Source organism: Anomalospiza imberbis, chromosome 3, assembly GCF_031753505.1.
Source record: "Anomalospiza imberbis isolate Cuckoo-Finch-1a 21T00152 chromosome 3, ASM3175350v1, whole genome shotgun sequence".
Lineage (NCBI taxonomy): Eukaryota > Metazoa > Chordata > Aves > Passeriformes > Viduidae > Anomalospiza > Anomalospiza imberbis.
The window spans coordinates 80,834,936-80,847,474 of NC_089683.1; positions in this window are offsets into that span (position 1 = coordinate 80,834,936).

Genomic DNA, 12,539 nt, shown 5'->3' on the forward strand with positions numbered 1-12,539 from the left:
AGCCAGCTGAGGCTGCACTGTACAGTCCCTCTACAGCCCATAGGAGAGCCATGTGCAGGCAAAGGTAAGGGAGGGAGAAAATAAGATACAAGCAAAGTTGTTGTTACATGGGATGAGAGTTTCTACATTAGCACCACAAACGTGTTTTCCTTTGGTTATCTTATTTAAAGCAAGGCTGGAGGCAATGAGGATACCACGTTGGAGAGTATGACCCCTTCCCCAGGGAGTGGATGCTGAGTATGAGCAGCAGCCATGCTCCCCAGAGCTCCTTCCCTCAGCATATCCTCCTTGATGATCCCTCCTTGCAATTTTCCCCTCTAAAGCCTCACAAGTGGTGAGAGAGCAAACAGCCCCTGAGTGCCAGTGTTCCTAGCTGCTGTCTCCTCCATCTATTTCTGAGCCAGGGGAGAGCAGGGACCATGCTCTGCCTCACCCTTTTGACCAGAACAGGACTTGTGCAGACTTCTCTGTCCCTCACATCCAAACAGGACTATTTCCTGCATTTATTCTGTCTTGCCTAATATGTGCACCAGATAGTCTGTTATTGCCACTGTCAGTCCCAGATACCAGTGCATGGAGCTGGGGGAAAGAGTGGGAGAACTGGTGCTGGTCCAAGGTAGGAGATGCCTGTCTGCAGGCTGGAGGGCCCCACAGCCTGGCACAGTGCACTTGCTGAGCACAGGTGCCTCCAGGTTCTGGACATCTTGCAGAAGTAACTCCATCCTCTCTGTCATGGGCCTTGGACATGTTGCATGGAAAAGCATTGGTTGCAGGCAGAAAAGGAGCACAATTTTCTTCTGCCCCATCCCGTGGCATTTTTGGACAGCGGGAGCAAGACACGTGTCCTTTAGACCCCTTACAAGCAATGACTGCAGTTAATTCTCACAGAGAGGTGGCATAGGCTCTCCCCATATGGAGATCCTCTGTGGGAATGCACTAGGGCAGCATATCTCCTGAGAAATTTCTTTCATCTTTCCTTCTTTTTATGAAATTTCTTTCATAATTCTTTCTTTTTATAAGGAAAAATATATTCCCCTTGTCTGTGGGAGAAAAAATGCAGCAGACATTTTCATATCCTTCTGCTCAAACCTCTGGAAGTTATGTACACATATGATTTCAGAGCTGACTGTAGAATATTTTACAAAGCAGCACTTCCCTGACTGTCTTTGCAATGTCTTTTTGTTCTGCCAAAACCCAACAGGTGTGTCCTCTGCTGGTAAGCATTTTAAATAATAGCTCCTTCCTTTTCTCCCCCTTTTGCAATACTGTTTTTCTGTTTGGTTTCCTTCCATCCTTCACATCATAGACTTCATTAATCTTCAAGGAACATTTATGTTTGGGTGCTCTTCGCTGGAAAGAGCCTCTATCAGAACAGCTCTTAGTGCTGCTGCTCTGACAGAAAGACCTCTCTTACATACAGCTGATAACCCAGCCTTCATCCCTGCCATCAGTCTGCTGGGAAAATGAATCCTTTATTCCCAGGACTCTTGTTAATTTAATTATTTTTGTACTGTTCAAGTGTTTTTTTTTCAAAAGTTGACTTCCTGCAAACATGCACTATACTGCTGTGGTAATACACAAATGGTTTAATCATACATCTGACAGTTTCTGCTGCATAACATGTTTTCTGCACCTAAGAGATCGGACAGGCCACTTATGAACTCCAGAATTTAGGTATCTAATATCTTCTGACAACCAAACCCAGAATTAAATGCTGTTCACTGGGAGGCAAAGTGGAGAACAATGGCACTTGCCATCCCTCATTCCCATTTCAGTGTGCCACACACACTTCAGCCTTTGCCTGGTTTAGTCCATGCTTCAGATAAGAGGTCACTCAAGACAATAGAATTCAGTTCCAGGCAATGTAGGGCACTCCTAGTCGTTGTTTTGAAGTACATATTTTATGTCATACATTTACACAAAAGGCAAAGCTCCCCCCAGTTTTGGCCCCGGAGTGACTGCCTTTCAGACAAGCACTCATCTGAGAGCGGCACTCCCGCTCCCATTACTCTCCTAGAATACAGCCTCTTATGCTTGGACAGAAGCTCTGAACATGTCTGCAGAAATATCAAACCATGGTGTATCCTGGTATCACAACTACTGAGGAACTCTCCCTAGGTAGGCAGAATGCTCTAATGGCTCAGGCTCAAGCATATCAGTTTTGTACTGTTGACTGTGTCACTGATTGACTGACGAATTCCACTCAGTGACTCACCACTTCTGGGGTCTTTCCCTTTCCCTTTCCCTTTCCCTTTCCCTTTCCCTTTCCCTTTCCCTTTCCCTTTCCCTTTCCCTTCCCCCTTATGAACCCATTGAACCTTATGATCATTTGCTGACAGCAGAGGGTTTGTCTGCGTGTATTTGATTTGCTTGTCCAATTAACAAAATCCTTTTTAATGCAAATCACTGCAGGGTCTCATTTAAATCCAAGTATAATTCTGGAAGCCTCATGTCCTCTCATCAGCCACCTTTGGGTTCTCCTGAACTAGTCTAATTCCTCAGAGTAGGCATTACTGGAGATGTCTCCTGTCAGACTCAGACACCGCTGTCACTGTGTGAGTAACGTGATCCTGGAAACACAAACGTCTGATACCAATTCAGAGCCAGGGCCTGCCAGCTCCTCACGAGTAGCACAATGCTCTGTGAGTAAAGCACTGACAGCCACTGACTGCTTGGGAACATGCCATTATTCACCTCAAAAAGAGGCAGCAAGTTGGATCTCTGCAGGAGCAAAACTGGGGGGCAGACATGAAGAAGTGTCTAATAGCAACACCTGAAAATGAAAAGGAAGATAGGTGGATCTGGTTGTGGCCTATGTTATAACAAGTAACTGCTGCCTTTCCAACAAACCTACCTTCAATGCTCTGAGTCAGAAAGGTAAAAGAAAAAGACACTTTTCGGAAGTTCACTATCACAGAATCACAGAATTACAGAATGGTTTGGAAGAAACCTTAAAAATCATACAGTGCCAACCCCCTGGCCATGGGCAGGGACACCTTCTACTGGACCAGGTTGCTCAGGGTCTAACTTAATATGCAAAGTTAGTTCCTTTGCATATTAAGAGAGGAGACTGATCTTAACTGATTCAGTATTTGGACTAGTCCCACCAGCATGCTTTTCAGGTAGGTGTCGAGGTCTCCCCCTCCAGCAGAGTCAGTGGAGATGTTAGCTCCTCCAAGCAGTAATTTACACCACCCAGCCTGGAAGGCTACAATCCCAAATAGGAGATAAGGATGCTAGAAATACATCCCAGTAAGCCCACATCCATTCATTTAATGGCATATGCATTGCAGATGATCAGATGGGAAACAGCTGTGTCTGGGTCCTCTGACCAGCAGTGTTATTCCCAGACCTTGAGTTGTCCTGTTTGAACACCTCCCATATCAGCTCCAGCATCACAGGCACCTGACAGGTTGCATTCCAGTTTACTTGCCTACTTTTGCCATGTAAGATTACACATAATATTGTCTTGGCCACACTTCCCTACTACACCAAATACACTGTGTCTGTTCAGGCTGAATATCGCCCTGCCCCGCAGTGTTGCAGCCATGAGGAAAGGCCCTTCACTGTGGATATGTTGCATTTTTATGCTATGTGGTAAAAGAGGGGGCAGCTGCTGAGGGGTTCATTTCAATGAGCTCACAGCAGTCTTGCCTGGGCCCGAACTGAAATCTGTGTGAGGTGAGTTTGTTCTGCCTGAGTGCTGAGAGGGGAAACAGCTCCATGAGCCCCCTGTGCCCACCAGACCTTGGGAGCTGCCCATGGGCTCCCTGTGCCCACAGGGCACCGGGTATCACACCTGTGAAGGGGAACTTTCTGAAAACCCTGGGAGAGTCCTCCCCTGCATTCCCATCTTCATCTTTCTCATCCTTAATCCTCCCTAATAGGGTGCTGCCACACCTGGGGATGTTACACCAGAGCAAAGCCCTTCTCACCTAGCACAGTCAGGTACATATGTGCAGCCCTGAGTGAATCTGTTTTCTGTCATGGAAACTCCTCAACTCCTCCATCTCCCTGGCAAGAGAGCAGCTCACAGATGATTTGGAAATCACTCTCTGCCAAAATAGGATCTCTGCCATTTGACCAGAAAATCTGTGTTTCAGATCTCTGCAGGAACAGAAACCCTGTCCTTTCACCAATTAGAAACTTGGAAGGCATTCAAGCAGAGGAAACCAAGAAAATTATGTTCACAGTGGATGTTCTAGAGATGGGGAAAGCTGGCTCTGGCAGGCCTACAGGCAATTTTAAAATACCAGCAAATATCACTCTTGGGATAAAAAGCTGGAATTAAAATACATTTACATCAATGGAGTCCCCTGATCCAAATACTCTCTTCTCTCTGCTGGTAATTTATAACTGGTAGTAAATAGGAAAACGTGTATTTCAGCACTGAATGTATTCATCCTGCCTTCTGCACAGTGGGGTGAATGTTACCCTTGCACATCCTGGCAGGCTTGTGCACTGAGAAATATTTCTGGGGATGGTAACTGAGCTATGCCAGGCAGTCAGTCCTCTTACATGTGATACAACTTTGGCTTCACAGCCAGCAAGCCAGAGCCTGAGCCCAAAGGGTTACAAGCATTTCTGCAGATAAAGTCATAAACAGAAAAATGGGGACTCACAAAGCTGAGCTGGACACCCTAGAGCTGTGCTGATAACATTGGGCTGAACTCGGCAACCAGCACTTTGAAGCGTATTGAACAGCGAAAGGATCTGGTTTCACATGTGTTTTCTCTGCTCAGATGTACCAATGGCCTGTAGCCAGAGATTTTCAGCTCTGTTTCTACCCAGCATGTGCTAACCCCGGCAACTCAGGCAAGCTTTTTTTCATAAAACAATATTGCTGCTTTCCCTCATTTCTGCTGAGATGCTTTTTCACAGGCATTTCAGAATTTCTTCTCTTCCTAGGTCTTGGTCTTGGGCTCTTAAACATTTCCTACAAGGAGGAGTAGGATAGACTGAGTTTGTATACTGCTGCCTTCCCTTTCTTTTCCAGTCTGGTTTAGCTACCAGCTCAGGTAGAGACTGCCATTCCTGCAGCCCAACTGAGAGCATCTGTCCTTCTTGCAGCATAGAGGCCAACACAAACAACTCTCCCTCAGCATCCCATGATGGCAAGACCTGGCACCATTTCATTAACTTATTGTCTGCTTTGTTTTGTTTTTTTTCTTTTGTGCGTTTGCCATGAAGAACTTCCTTGAAGGGTTTCCTCTCCTTCAGTCCCCTCCAGGGTTTCTGAAGTCTTTTGAATTGTGTGGCATTCTGTTTGGGTCTGTGTCAGCAAGTTCAGTGTCACCGTTCAGACTCCACCTGAACTGGCAGTCCCTGAGCCATGTCTTGGCTCTGTGAGGTTTATGCCCTTCCATCTCTAACTTTTCCTCTCATCCATCTCCTAGGCTTTTCCTTTTCTCTTTTTAAAATGGATCTAATAATTTGAAGCTCTGGGCTCTATCTGATGCTGCAGTTGGGATTTTGCCCCTCTGGGAGATGCAAGTCTGTACCCTGCATACTTTCACCAAGGACCTACCCAGCATGAAGCCTAAACTCTCAAGTAGCAAAGAGAAGCCAGTAGAGGAAATAAAATGGAGTTTTCTGCCCTAAAAGCAAATTAAGTTGGAAGAGACTAGAAGAGTGCTGAATTTCCACCCTTCAGCAGGTCATGGAGGAGGCGAACACAGAGGCAATTCCTTGAATGCCCTGGGAGGGACAAAAGGGTCAAGTCTGGGACTAGGGCAGGGAGTCCATGGCAGGGCTGGCTTGCTTAGGAGGTCAGCCCAGGTCAGATGAGGAGCTCTATAGAAGGTTCAGTAACAGTAAGAAATGGAAATGCTGTTGGCTGGGAAGGTCACTGGGAACTTTGGGGATGAAGTTCAGGATGGCATAAAGGCATCAGTGGAGCTAATGCTCTCTGCTCAGACAAGTCATTCCCAGTCTTAGCACTTCAGGCTAAGGATGAAGGAACATCTCTAACATCAGCTCTGATGAGTATCAGTGGACTGGTCTGTGTGTTCAGGATGCCGTCTTTGCTCTGAGCATGGTATTATTTTCTCTAAAGTGGGGTCGTGCTAGTGGTTGGTGCTGGGCTGTGAGTCCCCTGGGACTCCCTGTTGACGAGGGCTCTGTTTAGACCCAGTCTGTCTCTGACTTACCAGACTAGATGAAAGGGTCCTGGCTAGAAAGGCTACTACTAATAAGTTTACTAATTGTGCTTCCTTTATTAGAAAGGTGGATTCTAATGCTGGCTCAAATGTACCCATTTGTGCAACGTTGTCTGGAGATGATGTCTAGATGTTCTGGCAATCCGGACATCACCTGGTTATATCCAAATAATTGTTTCTATTATTTTGAAACCACAACTTCTGGTTGAGCCCTCGCCTTGCAGGGCAGCTGGTGTCATAGCAGCATCTCAGTTTTTCTTGCTGTGAGCACATCTCATTTGAGGTCTACTGATACTGTGTTGCTTTGGCTGCTTTCGAGCTCTTGCCAGCCTCAGCCATCCCTGCTCCCCTGGTTGAAGCAGTGACTGGGAACTGAGTGAACTGGCATTTGAGTAAAATAGATGAATGGGCTTGATTATGCCAGATGTCCTGGGCAATTAGAGTGTTACAGAGAGGAAAAGATCTTAACCACAGCAGTGGATCTGCCTGGGCATCCCCCAGGAGGTCAGGGAGCGTGTGATGGTTTCTGTCAAGAACACCATGCTTCCCTCACCTAACACACTTTTGTTTGGGGTTTTCTATTGTGCTTTAACTGTGAGAGGAGGAAAAGCCAAGGAGGGATGAGTCACAGCTGTGCTGGAGGCAAGGCAATGACTCAGAGGTGGAGCTGGCTTGCAGTCCAGCTGCAGCCTTACATCACAGGGCAGTGGTGGGGCTGGAGAGGCTCCCAGTGTGCTCTCCTTATTAGCAGCCCTGACGAAAGATGCAGTGACTTCTTCTTGGCATCTTTTAGCACATTTTCTGCCAAAATTGCCCCATATGTTCACCTGCTTCCATCTGACTCAATCTTCTCTGAACACAAGTGACCAGGCTCAGTCCAGGGATGGCAGGAAAGACCTCAGTCTCTGCCTTTATGCAATAGCAAAAAAGCCTCCTGCAAATGCCTGGCCTGACATACCTGACAACAGCTTTTACCTACCTCGATTTACATCTGTATCACACTGGGGACTCATCATAGTCCAGGGGTTGATTAATGTACCACAGAGCCCAGCCATGACACCTCCTCAAAGGATCTCTGTGTGACTCGGAAGGACCTCCTAGGGAGGCTTCATCCAGCCTGGAGAGCTGCTCAGCTTTAGCAGGTGATCCTTGCAAGAAGCGGCATGTCAGCATTGCCCAGCCGGATCTGTTGTAGGGAAGCTGTTGAGAGAGGCAAGTGCATGCTCACTCTCGTGAGGTGAATGCCATGCTCTCCCCATCCTGCTGTCTGAGAAAGTCCTTCAGTATGAAAACACATTGCCCAGCTGCCATCAGGGGAAATGGCAGAAAGGGCTAAGAAAGGCATGCAAAAGAGCTCAAAGAGTAAAGCAGACTCCTTCCCCAGAAAAAAAAAAAAAAAGGTACACACCCAAGATGGGACATGGATTTATTCATCCACTTCCTTGAGTTGACGAAGGTAACAGAAGCAATGATACATGATCTCATGTGGAAATGGTGAAAACAAAGGTGCTTTGGGCCTGCTTGTCTTCAAGGAGCAAGGACTGAAGAAGGCAAGTGGCTGGACAGCAACTCACCCCTAACGCTGCCTGAGCTGGGCTGGGCACTGCATGTCACCTGCTCCTGATGTCAGGCACAAAACCCTTCGTTTTATTGTCTTTTATTTATCCTCTCTGGAAGGATTTCTCAATCACAGCAAAGTGTGTTTTGGTGATATTTTTGTCCCTTGGTCTGAGGACATGTTGACAATCCCACTTCCTATCAACTGCAACACTGCAGTTGCTTAATGCAGAGTGTTGTCACATTACTAGTTTATCAGACAGAGCATTTCAAGTTTTTAACCTCTCATTCAAATGACTTGATGAAAATGCCACAATAATTTTCTTGCTATAGCCATAAACATCAGATGCTGTGTAAGTTTCAGTCCAAACAGCCTAAACCCCCATTTATTTCAATAAAATTACCATTGGTAATTTGTACATTTTCATTTGAGAATGTGTTCACACATGAAGGAAATTAACTGTTTTCAGATAAAATTACTTATTTCCAGCAAATTACTATTATTTTGACTTGCACTAACAATTGCTAATAATGCAAGATGGGGAGGGAGAGGAACATGTGTCTGTACCAGCTGTTGTCTCACTCTTATCCAAAAAGTATAAAAAAGTTGCTAGCAGTAATCACAAAAAGATTTTCTTTCTTCCTCTTCAAGCACAATTTTAACAGCTGCTGCCTCTACAAGTGTAATGTTTGCCCTATTGATACTCATCCCATACAGAGTTTTATAACAGACCAAAGAAAAATAACTCCCCAAAATGGTAACAGCTGTGCAATGAATCAAACTTGTTTCCTATGGTTGGCACTCAAATAAGAATAAAACCAAAACCAAACTGGCCACGTGAAGATGTAATGACCCTACACCCAGACCTGTCCTGTATGAAGAAGGGCAGCAGCAGCAGAAATTGTCATCCTGGTCCCCTGGTGGAGCACAGCCTCAGATTTTCCCACAAGTCCTTTTCTGTTGCTATATCAACAACTGCACTCTTTGTCTCTCTGGGCAGCAAGTCTCTTTCTTGACAGAAACTTTGTTTTCTTGTTCCACACGGGGCCAGTTCCACACTGCCGTCCTTATGACAAGGAAGCGGCACAGCCAGGCTCCCTTGGGCGAGACTGCTCCCTCCTCTGCTCTCTGCTGTCCCTGGACACTTGCAAGCTGTGTCTGCTCCAGTAGCATAATGTCTCCTTACCTGAGCTGATGAAGTAGATGGAAACACATCATTTTGGGGGGGTACACTGCTTTTTCTTATAATTGTGTAGTGTCATGGCCACCAGTTTTCATAGGGGAGTCTCTGCCAAGGCAGCCTAGGTACTACAACAACCAGCAACCCATATAGTGCTAGCTCTGCAGCACAGCTAAACTTTTTCTGGGCAAACTCAATCCCTATTAATATATATCAAAGAAAGAAAAAATCATTTTCGCAGTACAGGCAACTCCTGGGTTGTGACTTTTCTGCTTTTTTTTTTTTTCTTTTTGGCAGCCAAGCTGCTCACTTACTGTCATCAGCATCATCTCTGACTTCCCTCCATCAGCTGTGAGGTTTGAACACTGTACATAGCCTGCACAATTCCTTATTTCTCTCCCTTTCATTCTGAGATCTCACCTTTGTCTCTCTATCTGTCTCACCAGTACTGTATTATGGTACTGTCCAAAAAAGCTTTAGGCTGAGGTGAAATAACGTGGGTCAACTCACTGCAAAATACCCTTAAAAGAGATGCCCTAGTACAGAAAACTTGGAATTCTCCCTTTAAAATCCAGCAGGTCAACCACAAGAGAACATACACAATTCTAAGTGCATGATCAGGGATCCAGTGTATAAGTATCCAGGGTAAGGTTTCTTCAGTTACAGCAGTACTTTTTTTCTTGGCAGACCTCATGGACAACATGGTCAAAAGCAAATTTCAGATCTAATACTCCTTCACAGGCAGATTCTTTTGAATAATAAATCAAAAAGTGAAGAGCAGCTAAAATCTCTAACATATGCAAGGAGCAAAAATAATTTGTGATACTTTGGGACAAACCTCATTCATTCAGAAGGGAGTGGGCTGGAGAGGAGGATACTCACTCCTGTGATTTGATTTCAGCTGAAGTGAGAGGTGCTCAGCTAGCATGCAAACTGTAGCAGCATAATTTGTCATTCGACCAGAAGTCATGATTTATATGTGGAAACGACAAGGTAAAATCCAGTGATTTGTTCTTATGCAGAAAAGAGATTAGAATATTGAATCTGCTTCTTAAAGCTTGAAAAATCTGTGCATTTTTATTCTCCAAAGCCAGGGCCAAGTCACAGCAATTATTTTGGGGTAAAGTTATCTGATGTGATCAAGGACACATGTGGACTAGGAGTCAATGGTGCCCATTTGGCCCTTCAGTGGGTCCTTGTCTGCTGTTAGCTTTACAAAATTCAGGGAATGTGATGTTCATCATCCAGCACGAGCAGCTGCTGCTGGAGCTGTTCCTTGGCTGAAGTGCTGGTCAGCCAGGGCCCAGCAGTTCCTCCAAAGTATATTTAATTTTGCAGTGTACGTTTTTGAGCATATTTCTTAAGAGGCAGCAGAACTGGTATGAATAAATACACAGATCCACCTGCTAGCCAGTTTGAAGCAGGTCTCCTCAGATGCCAGGAATTGGGATAGCTGGTTAACATTTCTGGCTCAATTTTTGATCTGTTGCATGAATTTTGGCAAGGTGTTTGTCACTGTAGCTGCTTCCCTTCCAGTTTGTCAAGGTGCAAGCACATTGTGTGACTCGAATAAATGTAGTCTTGTCTTTATATGAAGCCTAATGAGATGGGACTCTGATCTCAGCCAGTGCCCCTAAACCAAGGTGGTTGAATTTAGATTTTTTTTAGTTAGGTACATCTGGGAAAAAAATATACTTGGGAGCCTGTTTGTCAGCAGCAGCAGCAGATCCAGAGGCCACAGTGAGACTGCAAGGAAATTTGAACTCTCCTCTTACAGGACGAGTCACATAGCAAAACCAGGCAAAAATTGCTCTCAGTGAGATCCCCAACCAGAGTCCTGCCACTGACTGGCATTGTAATATCAACAATATGAAGTGAATTCAGCTTGCTCACAACCAGTTTTGGATCCCACAGCTGGTGAGGCGTCTGACAGGCCACGTGCACTGGCTGCTTTCCTCTGGAAACCCCTGGCAGCTTTTAAATGTCCAAGCCTTTTCCAAATCCTATTAAATTCTAGATGAAAAGAATCCTTCATGGGTAGAAGCTAGACACCATGCAGCTTCCTGGCACCAGTGTGCCAGCTGTGGTGCTGCAGCATGTGGTGGTGGCACCCAGGAGAAGGAGCTGGCTCTGTGGGAAGCACTGGTGGCAGGGAGGAGGCACCTTGCCCTGTGTCCTTATTCAGCTGTTGAAATAATTTCTACATTCATCCACAGTTTGAGGCTCAGCATCAAGAAATATATTGTTTCTTTGTCAGCATTTTTTCAGGGAACTCCATGTTTTTCCCACGGGCTGATGTTGGACGCCATACAACCTGCAGCAGAAATGTCTGCTAGCAGAAGGGAAAAACTAGTCAATATACCTCCCTCATTAAAAGGAAATGGTTTCCTACAAGCGTCAAGCAACACAAGTTGGCAAACATACTCATCTTAAATGCTCATTGTAGGGCATCACCATCCATTTATTTCCTGAAAGCTGCACTGTCTTGTGTAATTAACTAGTTGCTGGTGTACTTTCTAGTAGAGGTGGGGAAACAATCCAGCTGATCCTTGCCTAGGGTGATGTGTTTCAATAGAGTTGGTTGGTGCTACACAGAAGCTGGGTGTCTGGAAGGAAAAAGACTGCCCAGAAAGGCCCTTGGAGCCCCAAGCAAAGAAGCCAAGACTCACACAGGTCAGGTAGTACCAATTCTGGGAGCTGTCCCAGACGTGCCAGGGACATGAGCCCAACACAAAACATCCCAGGTACTGCAGGCAGGGGCTGTTAGGCAGGAGGGAAAATCATGGGGTCTACCCATCAGAGGCTCACTTGAAGCCTGGCTGGCCATTGCTCCATGCCTGAGGCTGCCAGGTAGAACCTCAAGCTGGTGCCACTCAGTTAATTTCCATTATGCCACTTCCAGAAAAAAATATTTTTTAGCTTTCAAGTGATGGAGAAGGGGAAGCTAAAAGGACTATTTATTCACATGAATTCTTTGTTCCAGCAGTTAATTAGCAGATTCAGCAGCCTGAGTGATGTTTCCTCTAAATTCCTCAAACCAGAGGTCACAGTGGCTCTTTCAAGGGCACTGGGTTTGTGTTAGCTCTCTCTGTTTGCAGAGGATGGATCACCTTAATTTTTCAGTACTGGTGGGTCACAAACCCAGCAAGGCTCTGATCATTTTCTGCAAGGCACCAAGCACGCACTGACAAATGAGATGTCTTAGCACTTCTCAGGAAGTGATCAGCCTCTGGCAAAACAAAAGGCTGCAGGGCTGAGCTACCCAGACAGCCCACACAACAATAAATTACACATTGAAGTTGCTGTGCTGGCGAATGTATTAGTCACCCACACTCAGCAGTGCTTCTTGCACAGCTGGGCACATTGACATTGAATCTTACCTGCACTGCAAAATGATTCTTTCTCTCAAATATTTTCAAGAGCCAGTCTGTTGCAGATGGTTTGAGGAAACACAGATATCCTGAGCTCCCCTGCACAAGGCCATTAGCAATTTCTATAATTTGCTTTCTATGCTTATAAAGGAACTGCTGGGTACTCTGTGCTTTGCCAAAATATGTCCTTGTGGTATTTTCAACATATACAACCACATTCCTTATGAAAAGAAGCCAGTCTGAATTTTTTATCCAGCTTGCATTTTCCAGCA